General features: G+C 42.2%; 1 protein-coding gene across 3 annotated transcripts in view; it reads right to left on the minus strand.

Moving 5' to 3' along the window:
• FRMD4A (FERM domain containing 4A) overlaps positions 1 to 18,809 on the minus strand; it is a 362,843-nt gene that overhangs the window by 237,546 nt on the left and 106,488 nt on the right. The window lies entirely within an intron of this gene.

An 18,809-nucleotide genomic window follows, 5' to 3' on the forward strand; every position in this document is an offset into this window, starting at 1 on the left:
AAGAAGATGCTTTGCACTTCATTTCTGAAACTTTCAAATTTCTGAAAGCTTTACTGACTCTGCAGAGAAGATTTCAGATCAACAACTGGTTTAAGCAGCTGTCCTGCATGACTTTTGCTCATGCGATCATCCCTGTGCATCCCACCAGTATGGGTAAAGGCATGGGCCATTTAATTTAGACAAGTAGAGAGCTTGGTGGGGGGTTGTGACAGCAAAGGGGAGATGACAAGAAAAAAATAGTTTTCATAAAACAGGTTAGGAAGATGGAGCTGGGCTCTCTTTCATTTGTGTTTATTCTCTATAATACAATTATGGACATCAGTGTGGTCAAAACCTGGGGAGAGATCCAAGTAAGGCATGCGGGTAGCTGAAAGCACAAGCAGTTGTGTGCTGAAATAAAGGGCTGTGAAAACCAGACTCAAAGCGGGGAATGGTAGGCTGGAAAAAAAAAAGTAAAAAAAAAAAAGTGCTGTCTGAAGAGCAGTGATGCCATCATGCTGAGGGTTAGAATATACCCAGAACCTCAGTGCCTCAAACACAGAAAGAGATGTTTGCTATGCCAAGCTCCTAATCAGAAAGCTTTTGGTATAAAAGAAGAGCTTGGCAAGCTACATTAGATCATAGACAATGTGTTTTGCTTCTTATATATAAAAAGATATTTATTCACCATACTTAAATAAGAAATAGCTAATTGTTAAAGAAACATAGCATTTGTAACTAGCATTTGCACGGAATTTAATGCATCCTGAAATTCAAGCTGCCAGCTGTCTTTCCCCTGCATGCTCCCTGAAGAGCATTGGAGCATCCCAGATCTTCCAAGCAAGGCAACAAGTAGGGGTTCATTTGCTTGGAAAGTATACAACCAGTGATGTTTTTCCACAAATATTGGTCAGGCTTATGTTCTGTACATTGTGCAACTGTCCAGACTGCAGCAGATTTACATCACATATTATTCCAAAACTGTGGGACAGGTGAACTTCAGGTAGAGATGAAAAAGCCAAACAGGGACAGTAGTCACCAGAAAAGTCAAGAGGGAGTTGAAGGTGATGAGGACCTTCCAGGAGATATTTACTTGTCCAGCTCATGCCAGCTTGGTTAGGAGTCTGCTAAGAGCTCCGTTAGAGTGGTTAAGAATGGGAAGTTGTCCATACTTAGCTTTGAAGAAACCCTCAAATCTTGAGGTCTTGATATTGAAGGTTTTGAGGCCAAGCTTTATCTTTTCACACGGTCAAGTCGAATGAAGCGGTGACAGCTGAGGTAGAGGGGTGAAAAGACCTGCTATGGATGTCCTACCGATTGGGCCGAAGCTTTCTGGTATTGTAGCTAATTTTTCTTTGTTCTGTTATTTTAGGCAAAGACAAAGATACTCAGAAATGAGCGTTCACAGTTGATGAATACATAAATAAACATGATCAGCATCAGACAAATGTGCTTTGCTGAGTTTCTATGCTATGTTTCAATGAAGTAGGACTGCTAAAATTTCTCTAAAACCAGCAGCTATCAGAGACATCATCAGATGATGGAAGGAATTTGCCAACTCATTCTATATTAACGTGTACGCGGGATCCAGCCCTAGCCAAGTGCTGTAAACATGGGTTGAAACCCATAACTCAGTCCCGTTACAGTCCTTTCTCACTGGGGATGCTTTGCATGTTGCAGATCCCACAGGATCAAGCATTTATGGCAGTGCTAACACCACCAGAGAGTCTGGGGAAAAGAATATTAATTCTTCGGATGCCGAGCTTTCTATTAAAAGCAGCCCCACCATCTACAGTCCCAGTCTGAATAAAGACTAACCATTCGGCCTGTGTGCATACCGAGCCTGCAATTAAGTGCGTATAAGGCAGTCTCCAGCATGCTGACTTGTACTTCAGGTCCTTAATTACACCAGACTTGATTCTAGTGGATGAAGATATTGCCCTTTGGTGGGGCCTAAAAGCACCAAAGGGAGCTGCTGCAGCCAGTTCTTCATCCAGATCAATACAGAGGGGAGGGACAGTGCGGTTACTGGTGGATTAAATTGGAGACAATAGCAATATCATGATGTACTGGGAATTTGGAGTATTTCATCATGAGGAAGAGAGAGGAAAAAACAATGTGGTAAAATTACTTTTGAGAGAAGAGGAATGGCTGCATTCTTGGGATACCGTAAGGATATTTTTTTATAGACTACTAAAGCTCCAGTTTGACAATTTTCATTATTTAGTCTGACCTATAGACAAGAGGCTATAGAATTTCACCTCATCATTTTTGCTTTGAGAGACTATTACCATTTCTAAATTAACTTAGAGGCAGAACTACAGATAATTAGAAAAAATTCCTGTTCCCACAGAAACATTTTGAAGTGTCCTCTAGGAAATATTTTCTAGAAACTTTCCAAGGCATTTTATGTTCCAGAAGCACTCAAGTTATGACCTTTTTGTAAAACCCTATCTTGGAAGTAAAATAAAGACACATATTGATTTCTGAGAAATAACCAAGTCTATCTGCAATTTTGTTTAGAGTTCAAGAAACGGATTCATTTCCAGAAGGACAGAAAAACTGGTAAATACGTTAAAATGTTTTAGCAATATACACAATATATATTTTTAGGGCTCACTACTGCCTCTGTCATATTTTAATAACTTCAAAATGTTCCATTACTTGGAAGTTACTATAATATTTGGGGTCATCGTCTTTAGTTAAATTGAAGGTCATTGTATTTTCCAATGTGCCAAAAGTTTTTCAGAACTTCCCCTTTTAAGGCCAGTCCAGTGTGTTTCCTTTGACCTGACCAGACCCATATGTAACATCCTTTAAGGGATGATTCATCAGTGGGCTTAACAGTACCTAAGAGCAAAATAATATGTCATTAATAGATTTATTAAGAAATAGTGGCAGCATTCACATCTTTGCCTCTTGCAGTGTCACCTCTGTATTTCTTGACAGATGTTTTTCTGCTGGTGTTACAGCTCTAAAAGCAACATCCTTAATGAACTGACAATATTTTTGTTATCTGGAGCTATTCTGGGAGCGTGCTTTTTGAAAAAAGCCTGAAGAAATGTCATCTCTTTTCTCTGCATTGCCTCAACCTCCTTTTGGCAAGCCACAGCATTTTCAACAGAAGGTGCTGACCCTGCTAACCTCTGCAGATCTGCTGGGGACTTCGTGTAGGGGAGAAAGACACTGTTTCATAGACCGCAACGAAACAAACAGCTTCATCAGTGCTGTAGTCATCTTCCATCATTTGCTTTTGGAAACACTGCTGTGGGGTGCAAAACCTGATGTCTTGTGCTGCGGCTCATCTCCATCACCGCCTGCTCTTCACCCTCCACTGGGAACAGCTCCCCGTCTCCGCTAACCTTGAAAAAGCCTACTCAGCACAAATTCTTCGTGTTCATTTCACTGAGAATCAGGCAATACAGAATACAGATAATAGCCCATTTATGTTGACTCTTGTTTTCCCATCTTGTAAACACCCTGTGAATTTATATTCACATCATTTTTGCTATAATACTGTTCCCCAAGCCATAAAAAGAACAATTCTGAGCTTCTTGACAGCTAATATTTCTGTTGAGCGATATTAATGCATTGTGAGTCTGACCTTAATACTGATGCACCACAGTCTGATCCTACTCGGTACTGAGCTCCTACTGTGCCTCTTAACGTGCTCTGATGTTCGTGGAAGGTGAAGGTGCTCAGCAATCAGCAGGATCAGACTCCAAAGCCATGGTTACAGCACAAAACAGACCTAAGATGCTTACTGTCTCTCTGGTGTAAAGGTGAGATGCACTTGCAGGAGCTAAACTCTGCCAGGAAGGATTCCTGGAAGAAATGGCATCCCCTTGGGATAGATCTCAGCAAGAAAATAAAAAGCTTTATATCTTCACGCTGCTTTGGGGAAAAGCAGCAGTCAAAAGCGAGATCTGTGTAAGGGGTAATTCTAACTGATCACCAACGGGCCGCATGCAGAACACGTCCGTGAGCAAAGCTTAGCTTTGGGTTTCTTTAGCTGTATGATTCATTTTTATGTTAATCGGTGCATCTGCAAGAACAATGTTCTTAATAACTTAGCAATGTTCATGCCACGTGAAAACCACGATGATATTTGGAATCACACTTTTAAAGAGCAACAGGCATCTGTTTAAAAAACAACGATTATGTGCTATAAACACACACGCACCTCCAAATCTGCTGCAGCACATCCGTTTCTCCCAGGTGTACAAGAGCCATCTCGAATCCCAAACTGTAATTTACACATGGATGCATCCCAGCCTGGTTTCATCTCCGTGTCACTTGGACTAGTGGGATCAAAAGCCTTCAGAAATGAAACCAGTGATTGTAGTTGGATAATGACATACAAAATTAAGCCCTGATTATTCTTGTTTCATTCCGTTTGGTGTAAAGATGTCCTGAAGTTCTTCTAGAGTTGTGTACTTGCCATGATCCTGAAGAGGCTGGGAACCAAAATGCAGGGTGGTAGGGCCAGGCTGTCCTCTTGCTTCTGCTCTATCCTTTTCTCTCTTTTTTTCTTGCTAAATTTTAGCATGTTTCAAGCCCTGAAGACTCTGGCTAGGAAGGCAGAGCCAACAAAGACTTCCCTGGAGGATTTTCCCTTCCTTCTAAAGGATCTAAATGGAATCAGAGCTGCTGAACGTAGCTTTGTTTCCTGGCTACTCAGCACTGACTGATAAAATTCATTGAGATAATGAGAAGTTCAGCCACACGAGACTTAAGATTTCCATCTGTGCTACATGCCAGGAAGGTTGGCTGTGCTCTACCTCTTGCAAATCCTATCCACAGTGGTCACCAAAGCCAGGAGAGCAGAGATCAGCCTCCCCCAGGGCAGCTCCCTTTACGACCACCTTTTGAGTACACCCCAGATTCTGCAGATGAGGAAGCTGATAATGAAGATTAAAACCTGTATTTTCTGCTTGGTTATTTTTCTCATCTTGTCACTTCACATTTGAAGTAACGCCCAAATTGACAATTTATTACAAGCTGCAAGCTGCAGCCCGAGATTGATACATGAGGGTACTTTGGAGGAATTTATGGATTAAGTCCCAGTGAAAAACACTGGAGCATTCTCCCTTCATAGTCTGCAAAGTTAAATCACTCTGGGCAGCAAGGCAGAGCTAGCATCTTTACAAAAATAAAACAGAAGCTCAACTACAATATTCTCAGACCTCCAATACAGATTGATAACACTTTTGCTCATGTAGCCTTTACAGCAGAAAATTCTCAGCTGTGCAAAGAGCAAGAGGAATTGGGGATCATGGTACCACCATGGCCCCATGTTGCCTCCACTGGAAAAAGGTTCAGGGTAGTGGGGTGCCATGATAACGGATCTGACAGCTGGAAATTGCGGGCAGAGAGACTGGAAACGTGGCACTCATTTCTGACCAGGAAGGCTGCTGGCTGTGGGAAGGAGTCTCCCATGGTCTCATCATGGTTCTGCCATCACTTGAGGCTTAACTTTTATATTTTGCTCAGAGATCACTGTAGTTTTTTTCCTAGAGAAAAGAGCATGATCTCAGGATGTATCCTGAGCTACGTGGGGACTCACAAGAGTCTTCACTGGCCTATGTCTGACCTTACTGAGCACGTAACATGTTGGGGAAATATATTCTTCTTTTTCCCCATTAACCTGGGCCACAGCAGTGTTTACTCCTTGCTGCTGGCAAAGCAAGGGGCCACGCAGCTTGGTTTTCATAACAGAGCTGCCAGCCCCAAAAATCTGTGCCTCCATAGTGAGAGAGATGGCAGCAAAGGGAAGGGATGGTTGAAAAACTGGTTCATATCATCCTACCTGGGTTGGCCTCACACACATGTGGCAGCAGCACTGAGAGGAGGTGTCCTGGTCACCAGAAGTGTGCCAAGGCAAGAAGGCAGTGAGCTGTAGTTCTTTTCCTTTTCATACAGACACCCCCTTATACACACAGAAGTTAAGGTCCACACTTGTACCCATGGCTGCCTTAGGCTAGACATTTAAATACATCCACAACCATCTGACTGGCAAATGTTTGCACACACATGATTCAGGTGGAAAAAAGTGACAGCCTGCATTGAGAATTCCCTTTCTGAGCTACAGGCTTAAGCAAAAGACTTTATTTAACATCTCTCAAACACTGTGGAAAACCCTTGTGCCAATGCCTGTTCTTTTTCTGCTGAGTTTGGAGACTTCTGCTTGGGTTTCCTTTTTTAATTTTTATTTTTTTATTGATTGGTTTATTTTTATATTTTTGTATTTTGTATTTTTTTATGCACTTTTTATTTTTATTTTTTCCACGAGTGCTCTGGATCACACCAGCTGCATTTTACTGCAACTTTCTCTGCCCTCGCTGCTTACTCCCTGGGATCCTCAGCCAGAATGTACAATTCATGTCGTTATTGTATTAGGTAAGATTGTAAGTGCTGAAATGTCAGCTGATGTCATAGGCTCATAGGATTATTTAGACTGGAAAAGATTGTTGCAAATCGTTGTAAGTTAAATGCTTTGTTGAACATGTCCAGGTCTCTGGGCTTTGTTCCCCTGGGATCTGTGCAGGACTCTGCTGTCCTGAAACGACGCGGAGCAGTTGGCTCTCTGCCTTGTGCCTTGAGGCAAACGTGCCTTGCACTCAGCTTTGTGATCCTCAGAGCTCTCCCAGAGCCAGGAGGAGGCGTCCCATTTATCTCTCACCTTACAGGAACAAGGATGTCGGTGCCTTGTACAAACTGGATATGAAAATTTGGTGGGTTTATTTTTTAATGCTAAGATGGCTCCATTAGAGTATCTGATTTATATGCTTGCTGAAGCCTTTTTGCATCATTTCTCCAAGCTAGAAGCACTCATAGATAGCTACAACACTGGAGCCCAGAATACACGTTCTGAAGATTTTCTTGTAAAAGAAGCATTTAAGTGTACCGCTGTCCACACCATGCCATTGCCAAGCTAATAGACATTGGCTATGGGCCACACGCTCTGTGGCAGTTATTTCTGGAAATGCATCTCATGGAAGGAAAGAGAGAGAATGAGAAGCTGAGAAGTGATGGAAGGAGAGCTGTGGCTGAAAGCCTTCATTAAACCCACTGTGGAGACACACTGTGCCCTGCACTTAACTGAAAAGCTCATTTCAAGTTTCCCATGTACCATGTTAGAAAATTAAGCTGTCAGATCTGCTTATGGGCAACATGCTAACCTATGAAACACATTTGCTCTGTTCACCAGCATAGTGCAATTTAGCAAGCCTTTTTTCTATTATTCCCTCAACTTTATTGACATTACTAGAGCAAAACCCATCTTAGCCGAGTGGGGTTTTGAGGTCTGATACTCAAGGTGCTCACAGTTGATAGGTAGTGATAGCACTGTAGGTTAGAAAGATGCCAAAGATCTACATCAGAGTTTAATGCCAGATCTTAATCTGAAGTTGGGCAGACATATACTGAAAAAAGAAGCACTCGTGACATTCAGTCTAACTTCTGCTCCCATCCGTGCTGTGCCTGTCTCTCTCCATACAAGGAGCCTGCTGCACTTCTAAGTTAGGTATTTCATATACTAACAGCTGCGATCAATCCAGAGTACAGCTGTCTTGTGCTCTTTGTTTGCTGAGGACAAAAATTTACCCCCTCCTTGGAAGTACTGTGCTCTTAGGACATTAAAGTTTCATAGCTAATGACTTGCTGCACACCAAGAAGCTGTCCCCCTCTTTGATTTTTCTATGCCGACGTTCATATTTCTGCAACGCTACGTTCATGCTGCTTTCCCTGCACAGCTCTGGCATTCCCCAGGTTCTCACAGAGTCTGTTCAGACATCCAAGTCAGCAAGAAACCAAGCTGGGGAAAAAAATGTTTTTTTTTTTTTTCTACTGGTTTAGAGCTCTGCACAGGTTCAGTTGCCTGGTGAGAACCAGAGCAACAATAAAGAGGCAGAGGGGCTTCAGAGCCAGCACTGGAGTGGAAGAGGGGTCCTTTTTGGTAGCAGCAAGACATTAAAACTCCAGTCACCTTGTGGAGTCACATTATAATGTAGCTCAGTTGAGTTCATTCAGATCTGGGCTTAAACCTGCTTATGTACGGGTATCTGAGTGGGTGCTGCCCTTGCTCTTTTAACAAACTGCATAATACTGATGGCATATCTGTCTAACTACATTGCCAGTTTTCTGTTTTGCACATCTGTAAATAATGAGTAGAAAAAATCCTACCTGCATTGTTAGGACCCCCAAAGCCTAAAAATTCTGTCGCCATCTGCCCTTTGCAGTGCACATCTTGTTGATCTCAAACAGGTCTACATCCACAGGAGGCAGAAAATGGTCTAATTTTGCCAAAGGACACTACACCAAAATACATTTATCTCAGTACTTCTTCCTGCAGGTATGATTTTCTTCCAGCTCAACAACCTGTACTAGAAATCTATCTAGAGCTCTATTTTGTCCTTCTAAAGAAATGAAAATTACTGTGCCAATGTAATTCTTCTTATCAGCAAGTTAATGAAACTAGACAGCCCCAGCTGTAATGAGTAGAGCATTGTCAATGAAGACTTAGAAGACTTTTCAGCTGAGAGAATCTTGGTGTCAAAGGGAGTCCTTTCTGAAGCAGGCTGGGTTGCAGGAGGGTAAGCTGAAGGACTCAGCATCACATTACTCTTTGTGCAGAAGTATTTCAAGAATTAACAGGTGTTTATGAATGTGCTGAATATCTAAGAGCTTTAAAGAAGTTTACCATGAATAATTCAGCATCACCTGTTACTTGCTTTTTGCTAATTTCCTTTTTAGAAGGAGAAAATAAAAAGAACATTGCAGCTAGTCAGGGATGTCAGAGTTTTGAGGGTAAATCCTCCACTGGTCTAAAATAGCTGCATCTCCTGTGGCTGCAGTGGGGTCTGTGGTGGGAGTGAGACCCCTTACAAATGACTGATTAACCGAAGTGTGTTAGCATAAACTGCTGAGTACTTGGGTGTAAGTAAATCATTACTGCAAGGAAGAGCAGACCATGGTGCCCTGACCATGGCCAGCATCCACCTGGCACAATGCTGAGCAGTGACATCTCTGCAAGATTTGGCACCATAAACAGCATAGAGGCGATGGATGGCGCTTTGATTTGGTTAGCAGCCTCTTTGCTGTAGCCCTGTCCAATAATCTCGAGTAGATGACCACAGCGATGAGATGATGCTGTCTCTGATCATGGGCAAAGCTGTGAAGAAGATGTCTGTATTTTTTTTTCCTAATACAAACACCCATCCTTAGTAATGAATTCAAAGATGGCATCAACATCACTTCTTCCTTAAGACCCTGATGTGACTTTTCACTTTGACAAGTATTACCACCAGCACCAGGAAGCAAAGAACTCAGAGAGGCATAGGAGAGGTGCTGCTGAACCATTTTGTACTATGAAGATATGATTCCTGCCAAGACAACATTCCAGGACTTTGCATTAGAAATGTGCAGATCAGACTATGAACAACCTATGGGCTTGGAAGAAGTATAATTTTCACACAGACTTGCAGAGCATTACTTTTAAAGGCTGTGGTCTTGATTTCCTGGATTTTCCTAATGGAAAAATAATCTTGAGAAGAAATAATGTTTTCATTAAATATGCTTCTATCTTCTCCTTCTTTGGCTCAAATGCTACTGAGACATCTGGTGAAATGTAGTTTGCAGACAAGCCAATAATGAATTGGGGGGATTGCAAGCTAATTTTAATGCCTGTGGGCACATGGAGATCCATGCAACAAAGCTTTTACTCTTATCTGCAACCCTTTGCAGAGCTCTCTGCCAGGAACTATTAAAAGTTTGTTGGTTATAAGTGGATGTTAGTAAGAGTGGTGTTCCCAAGGGGTCTGTGTTGGGGCCCATCCTCTTTAGTATCTTTACTGATGATTTGGATGAAGGAATTGAGTGCACCCTCAGTAAGTTTACAGATGACACCAAGCTGGGAGGAAGTGTCGATCTGCCGGAGGGTAGGAAGGCCCTGCAGAGGGACCTGGACGGAATGGGTCAACGGGCAGAGGCCAATGGGATGAGGTTCAACATGGCTCAGTGCCAGGTCCCGCACTTTGGTCACAACAACCCCATGCAACGCTACAGGCTTGGGGCAGAGTGGCCAGAAAGTTGTGCAGAGGAAAAGGATCTGCGGATGTTGGTCAATGCTCACCTGCACATGAGCTGGCAGTGTGCCCAGGTGGCCAAGAAGGCCAACGGCATCCTGGCTTGTGTCAGGAATAGTGTAGCCAGCAGGACCAGGGAGGTGATCATTCCCCTGCACTCAGCTCTGGTGAGGCTGCACCTCGAGTGCTGTGTTCAGCTTTGGGCCCCTCACTACCAGAAGGACATCGAGGCCCTGGAGCGTGTCCAGAGCAGGGCTACGAAGCTGGTGAAGGGCCTGGAGCACAAGTCCTGTGAGGAGCGGCTGAGGGAACTGGGGGTGTTTAATCTGGAGCAAAGGAGGCTCAGGGCAGACCTTACTGCTCTCTACAACTACCTGAAAGGAAGGTGTGGGGAGCTGGGGGTCGGCCTCTTCTCACAGGTAACTAGTGATAGGACTAGAGGGAATGGCCTCAAGTTGCGCCAGGGGAGGTTCAGGTTGGAAATGAGGAGACATTTCTTCTCAGAAAGAGCAGTCAGGCACTGGGACGGGTTGCCCAGGGAGGTGGTGGAGTCACCGTCCCCGGGGGTGTTCAAGGAAAGGTTGGATGTGATACTTAGGGACATGGTTTAGTGGGTGATATTGGTGGTAGAGTGATGGTTGGACTAGATGATCTTGGAAGTCTTTTCCAACACTAATGATTCTGTGATTCTATAAGAGGGAAAACATTCAAATAAATTTTCTTTCTGGGGAGCAAGCATTAGCTTTTACCCACCACCGACTCAGCCATTGCATACAGTTCCTATTGTTCACATACCTAGTCCAAAACTTCATGAAGATAGGATGAGTATTACCATTAATTTAGTGGCTTGTGGATCAGCTCTGTTATTATTTCTAGACCTCGAGTATAACATGAAGACACTTTTCATCTTGAGTCCTTTCTACGGGTTTTAAGAGACTCTATCCCCATTCATCTCCAGTCTCTTCACTTATGTTGCTTCTAGCTGCTGACCCTGAAAAGGAGCAGACTGAGACCTTGGCAAGGTCTTACGTATACTTTTGTTCCCACATGTGGTTGAACGTTGTGTGGCTCACACATTCAGCCCAGTAACCTATACCTGGAATTTCTAGGCCAAATCTGGGTGAGGAATTGATTAAAGTTCATGCCATTCTGTGTCACAAGGGCATCCTGTTGGATGCTCCGGTTCTGCATTCAGTCACTGGCGTAATTATAATCATTATGTGGAACACACAGAGGGGTTATTAAATAGCCATACTGTTTAAGTACGCAATAATTATATAAAGCATAGTACAAGGACAGCATGGAATGTCTCCTAATAAGAGTGGCCTGCATCTCTGGCATCCATCTAAATTAAAAACCTTCTCAAAATGATAACCTTAAGTAACTATGCACTTCAGAGGCAGCTGTGAAAGAGTTAGAACTAACTCAATCAACTAAATTATGTGTAAATGGCTCCGTTTTTATTAGCGGTCTCCAATGTATACAAATTTCAGTGGTAAAGCAGCCACAACAAATGGATGAGTCCATTATCTATTATCATCCTTCCCTCTCTGTCAAAACATTTCTCCAACCCTAAAGACTAGCTTATGAATTAAAAACCAACCAAACAACAGCAACAGCAACAGAAAACCAATCAGAAAAAAATAAAATAAAAAAATCTCTGCTTAAAATTCCATCCCTTAGTTGGTTTTCTGGAAGATAAAAGATGCACTTTGCACTGAGATATTTGCAAATGTTGTGGAAGGGAAAGCAAAAGGCCATTTTTATTAGGCACACTTTGGTAAAAGCACTCCAGACAATTATGATACTTGTAAATGTAATCTACTCCAAACACTGCTTGCATTAAAAATACATGGGAGATAGAAATCCCCTGTCAGCTTCTCTTCTTTCTCTAAATGCAGGCTGCTGTGCTTTTTAGCTGGAAAAAAAAAAAAAAAAAAAAAAAAAGATCAATACAAAAGAAATTGTCTTTGATTTAATAGTGAGTATAGACCTTCAACTGTTTGGTCACAGTTTTCACATGATAAACTTTATGGTATTGCCAAGGATGGGGAACTATGAGGCTCACAGCCCAGGCAGTCACTATGTGCCATAATGGAGGGATATGGATATAGTCTAAAGATTTGTGTACTGTTATGAGAGGGAGAGTATAATGGAAGAGATTAAACACATGATGGGTCCAAACAATTTTTCGTTGGAAGACAGAAGAAAAAAGATGTCTGCTTAACTCAGTACAAAACTTCAGCGTAAATTGAATCAACAGTCAATGAACAGCCTCAAGAATGAGGCTGGTCCCATAGTGTAGCATTGCAGTAGAGTTTGCCTTTAGTCAGTAAAGGTTTCCAAAACAAACTGAACAGATGACTGCTCTGAAGCACTGAGAAGGATCCGTGCTCAACCATAGTAAATGTACAGTGTTTCTTCTCATATCTTATGCCTCAGAAGCCAAACTCAGCTCCAGGAGATGTGCTTGTGTCTCCCACTATGTAGAGGACACCCTGTCACAGCCGTGGGTTTTGGCCTGCAGTTTTCATGGTTCCAGGAGAAACACATCGTAGATGTCCCAGAGATGCAGGAAAGCAGGCAGAGTTCAGGTCTCTGGGCACATGTGTGCTTGCAATGGAAGATGCCACAAACATCCTTGAATAAACAAACGTTTTACAGCTCTCAGTATACCTGAAGAATGGGTTCCAGGCTCTGTGCCTGGAAAGAAAATATTTGCATACACAGAAGTACATTCACAGCTACTTCCTCCACTGTTTCCATTGCCAACTAAGGTCAAGAGCCTGAAGTTTTAAATGAAGTTAGCCTGGGAAAAAAACAGCACAGAAAGTAGGCTCCAGTCCTTGGTAGACCTTGTATGCTGCATTTGTTAGTGCTTCTTTTTTATTGACTTTTCATAACACACCAAATCCCTCTGAGCTGTCCATTGTCTAACTCATTATCCTGGGAGATGAGCAGTGAATGTTTGACACCTCCTGACAGAGGTAGAGATGAAAACTGAACCTTGTTCCCTTCTTTCTTAGGAGTGTAACTGTGTAAGATGAGAGGAGAGATCTTTTCACTGCCATAATACTTTTCTTTAAGGAAGCCCTTTTATTTTTAAAGGGAAAGCTGTAGATAACTACTTATATATCAAATTTACAGGTGTAACTCCCTGTCTTCTTCATTGTCTCCAGGCTACCTGCAGGTGATCACACTGGGGACCCAGGATCCCTACTAGTTGTTACAAGCCAGGTGTTTTGCTAAGCTGGAGTCAAACACTGAAAAATAATAGGGACACACGTAGGTGAGGTTTGTGATATCTGAATATAGCTCTGAAAGTGTGGACTTCAGACAATTCCCTGCTCAGCCTGCTCATAATTTCTATTCTGAGTTGCCCAAAGCTCCCCTCACACTGTATAGAGAGAGTGTCCTCGTACCCAAATCAGCACCACTTTCTGCTCAAGACATCAAAGTCCTTTCTCAGATCTGAGTCTTAGCCATAAAACCATTTATTCTGGGAATACGCAGAGAAGATATAATGGATTTCTGTAGTAATTTTTGGATGGTAATTTCATGAGTTAAGCTACAATCTTTGCATAAGAAAGGAACATCCTCTGATTGATATTAGGTTCTATGTAATTTGGATAGATTTTCCAGACTTTTCCAACACAGATTTGTCAGTGACTGCTACAAATTTAGAGCACTGAGATGCCACTCCAAAAATGTGCATATTCTCCCTATAAAGCCTTGGAGAGTCATCCAGAACACTCAAGTGTAAAAAGTCAAGGTGAAGTGTATGAAAACTGGCTCACTGGAGAGCTTATCTGTGGCAATTCTGACCAGCAGCACTCTTGAAAATGTAACGGAGACTTTTCTATAATCCATGCCTTCAGTTACTTCCTTTACATTCAGACAGGAATCGAGAAAAAAAAAAAAAAAGGAGAGAGACAGAAGTATGTATAGGGGCTCAACCCTCAACCTTCTCCACCATCCTGGCAGTAGCTGGGTACTACCTGTGCATCCAAAACTTGTTCACCCCTTCTTTAATGAAAAGCTGGTTGTGGTTTCCTGTTGTCCTGTGAAAACTTTGTGTACTTCACTCCTGGTGGGTTCACCAGGGCTTCTACCTTCAGAGATCTTTCAAGGCTGGCCTATAAACGGCATGATGATGTCGTCCAATGGCTGGAGTATACAACTAGGAATGAAATACCATGTCTGCTACTCTTGGCTTTGCCAAAGATTCACTTTGTGACCTTGGACAGGGTATCTTCCTGTGCTGATCTCTGCTTCTAAAACACGAATAATAATTCTTCCTATACTGTACATCATAGGGTTGTTGTGATGCTTAATTAAAACATTTAGAAAGTCTTTCAGGATCAGCAGTCTATAAATGTTAAACGAGGCTGTTATTCTTCTTCTCCCTTGGTTACCATCAATTGTTTTATTGATCTAGTCCATTATAGACTCGGAAAAAGAGTTGTTTATTACAGCGAGAACTTAGAGCTGAAATATTTCTTTCCTCCTCACTAGACTCAAAACTTGCTCCAACAGATATTTTTAATCATCAAACATGTTGGCTTAAGTCTACAAAAAGGGGATGGAAAATACTGCATATAATCCTCCACTAACTAAAAGGCTTCTTCAGATCTTTCCATAACAACAGACAGGCTCGGTTTATTGGCATCTGTTGGGACTTTCATATCAAAGTACTTAAAGAACTTCAACAGAAAAAAATGTCTTTGCTTTTCAGTTGCAGCTGGATGAAAAAGTAGCTGATATCAATAGGAGGCTTCCCACTATTACACAAGGCTTTGAGTCAGATTATTAATGTCCTGCAAGGCGATGGTACATAAAAACTCAAATGATTTCACTGAGAGCATTGCATGCAAAGAAATTGCAGAATCAGTCCTCAGTACATAAATACTTTTAGGACAAGCGAATTGATGCCAGTGTAAAGGAATGATTAATAGCAGCAGATAATTTAGCTACACACACTGGTAAATTTTCTTCCTCGTTACTCTTAATGTATTCATGTTAAAAATCCAAAACATGCTGTACTAGCTCCGTGCAAAAGCAGCATTTCCAAGATGTCAAAGTATGTTGGCAGTCCAATTATTACTTATTGAATCCCTGAGAATTCTACATACTTGTGCTATTCAAAGAACTATTTTTAATTAGTTCACAAGTTAGGCAGCAGTTGATAACACAGCATTTAACATTTCAGAGACAGCCGAGCAATAAACAGGCACTTGTTGCTGTGCTCAATTCTTTTTCAATTACAGAGACAATAATGTTTTTACAAGGAATCCAACAAAGGTTAATTTGCAATTAGAGCTTTAAGATTGGAAGAGGCTGTGTTGGTGAGTCCTATGACTCACGAGTCCATCACTGACACACAAAAAGGAAACAGAGGTCAAAAAAATACTCCACAGATATGTTCTGATGCTTGTCTGTTGGCTGGCTGTTCCCAGCTCAGATTAGGTTATATTAGTGCACTAAGCATGCACATCAGAGGTGGACCCTGCAGAATGAAGATGAAAACTCACCTAAGTAAAATAGGGATTAGGAGAAAAAGTGCTATCACCCCTTGACAGAGATGGGAATCCGTGTGATTCACCAAAAATTGTAGAAGAAATAGGAACAGAACACCTATCACTTAGCTCCTAACTGGTGTCTCTTTTTTAAGTCTTCATTTTATGTGCTTTCTACTGTGGTTAGTCTGTGGGAATGGCCACTTTCTGTGGTGTACTGAAGGGAATAAGGAGGGAGTGAGAGCACACGTTCAGGTATTTGCTGGAGACCAGCTCACGTCAGTCCACCGACCTTACCCCTAGTAGCCATACCAGTGTCTGCACGGCATCTAAAGAGCTCTGTATATACTGGGGTCTGATGTGATACTTGGGTAACTTCAATGAAGTAACACTGCAAGAAAGACTGATGCTCGGTCATTCCTGAAAATCATCTGTGTGCATGGAGAAGAGGGAGGTCCACCTTAGAAAGGAAAAGTTGAAAAGAAATTGGGTAAAGCCACAGGAATTCTTTTTTTTTTTTTTTTTTTAATGAGATCATGGGGTCTACAGTGTCCTTGGCCAACACAAGCTGCACTTCTCTGACCATTATGATAGGAGGACACCTCACGTGCTGTCAGTACACTAATGAAAGGTGATCTTTAACTCTTCTTAAAAGGGAAAACCCTTGCTCTGCCTGACAGACAGGACACACATCCTTCTGCTACTAGCAGCATGCTGGGAGATGATCCTTACAGATAACTTTAAGGTGCTATGGCTAAAAAGTCTGGGACTCTTGAATTTTCTCCAATAATAGGAATCTAATCACCCAACAATTTCATTATTTTATAATAAAAACTGAATAGATCTGTAGGAATTTCTTACGATTTGACTACGTATTTTTAAGCAGAAATTTCAACATAAAGACAAGGCATATATTTACCTTCAGTGCAGCCCAGGCAGTTTTGGATACTGATTCTTCTTTTACTATCCAGCTCTCAAAACACATGAACAAGGATGAATAGCAAAGGTTAGCCCAGCCAATGCCAGGTATGGACACACAGTGGTATGCAACCCAATCATATAGCATATATGAGGATATACAGCCCTGGAGATGGATAGCTTCTGCCATGAAAAAGGAGTGTACAAGTGCTCCAGATACCTTGACTCAATTGCTCATGACTATTTCTGCATACCCCAAGCCATTGAAATTCATTATTAAATGGAAAAAAGAAGTACTTTAAAAAAAAAAAAAGAGTTTGTATATGCCATCTGACTTTCATGCCATTAATAATCCTTTGGGTTTTACTGTTAAGCTTCTAGCAATCACAAAAGCTAAAGTGTGCTTTAAAAAGAAATCCGGCAGTGACTTCCAGTATAACCTGACTCTGGGAGCTAAGGATCTAAAAACAATTCCAACAGCATAAGGTTCATTCTAAAATTATTCTAAAATTATGGGAGTTGGCAACTGCAGTCAGATAAACTGGCATTTTTCTAAATTCTTAGCAGAAGGCGGGGAGAAAAAAAGGAAAACCGGTCTGTGCCTTGGTTGAAGCTAACACCTACCTACCTCTTCCTCACACCCTCACAACCCCCCTACACCCCAGCAAAGAAGGACGTGTTATAGTCCATGCTTGCTTGTTCCTTGCCTTTCTGAACCCCAAATCTGGACCTATTGCCTAGGAGTTAAAAGAAGGCAGCAAAGTGACTTCTGCTTGGACGTGTAATCCAGGAGCCGAGCAGATACGATCAGCCTCGTGGCAGCATGACAAATCACCAGCATCTCCCGCGAGCACTGCTGACTGTGTGCATGCCGCAAGCTTGTCCTGCTCTTGAGTTAACGAACCGTGGCAAAGAGTTGCGTGCAGCCACTCATCCCAGGCTCCCAAAGCAAGCAGAGGGATGAAGAGGGTCAACCATCCTTCAACCGCCCTAAGTCAATGCCATTTCCCTACCCTTCCAACCCATGTTGGGTTTCAAACGTTGGTGACATGATTCAGAGAAGTGGCTTTGGGCTCGTTTCTGGAGGAGGCTGAAGCAAACCACAGCACGGCCCGAGCACCAGGCGTTTGGGATGCGCTGCTGGTGCCTGCAGTGATCGATGGCCCCAGCGCGGGGAGGGGTCACCGCGGCGCAGCAACTTAAATCAACCTGTCTTCCTTCCCATTTAAAACTTCCCCTGATTAATGGTGCTGAAAGCCTGATAAATGAGAATCGGCCGAGTTGTGCATACAGATATCTGGGCAGATTAAATAATTAATCATACTGTAATTAATAAAGACAGATCCTGGCTTTTTTTGAACTTTCCCTCCTTTTCTCCTCACACGAGCTTTCAAAAGATTTTTTGACAAAAATAACTACAGACATGAGCAGCTAATCCTGCTTTGGGGGGGAGGGAGAGCCTGCTGCTTCGTTAATGTAGCAAAATCAGTGCATACATTTGAGCAGTAATGAGATCTCCAGGGCAAAGTATGACATCTGCTCCAGAACTTCTAAAATACAGGTTAATTTACACCAGCCAAACGTCTTTGAAGCCAGGCAGTTTGATTTTTGCTTGTAGACTTAATGTAGTAGCAACTGACAAGCATCCAGGCCTCAAAGGCCTTGCCATTACTTAGCTCCTGGTAAACGAGCCTATCAAAGCACTTTATAAATAATACAACCAAATAATCTATTGGTGGAGGAGCAGCAGAGTCCTTGGGCATCTCACGAGTGGTCACTTGCCCCAAAGGTGGCCACGCTGATAGGGCTGGACTGAATGCCACAGAATTGGCATTATTTCAATTACAGTCATCGTGAAAGTCAAACACACGAGGAATGTAATGAAGAAATGACATAAGAAGGTACTGATAGTGATGGGAATTAAAAGAAATGGTAAAATTGGAAGCTGGAATTTTTTCTTCCTCCAGAGCAGACTAAGCTAGTTACACCCTTTGCTTAAGTGGCCAAACATAGCCTTTTCTTCTTCTTTTTATTTATTTATTTATTTATTTTAAAAAGGAAAACAGAAAGGGTATTACAATAAAATTATCAAAGTGTTTTCAAAGTACTTTCAATGCACTTAGTAGGCAGACTGAAGTAGAACATTCTCATCAGCAGGGATCATTTGTGGTGGGTGTTGGATGAACTGGGATGTTGGTTCAAGTGCTGTAAAGAAAGGCTTCTAAACCCATTGCTGCTGGTTCCTTCACCACTTTGCACCTTCTTGTCAGAGTTTTCTCATTTGGGACCCTGCAGTTCTGGTCCTGGTGGA

Source organism: Anser brachyrhynchus (genome assembly GCF_964034855.1).
Source record: "Anser brachyrhynchus genome assembly, chromosome: 1".
In the NCBI taxonomy this organism is placed as follows: Eukaryota; Metazoa; Chordata; class Aves; order Anseriformes; family Anatidae; genus Anser; species Anser brachyrhynchus.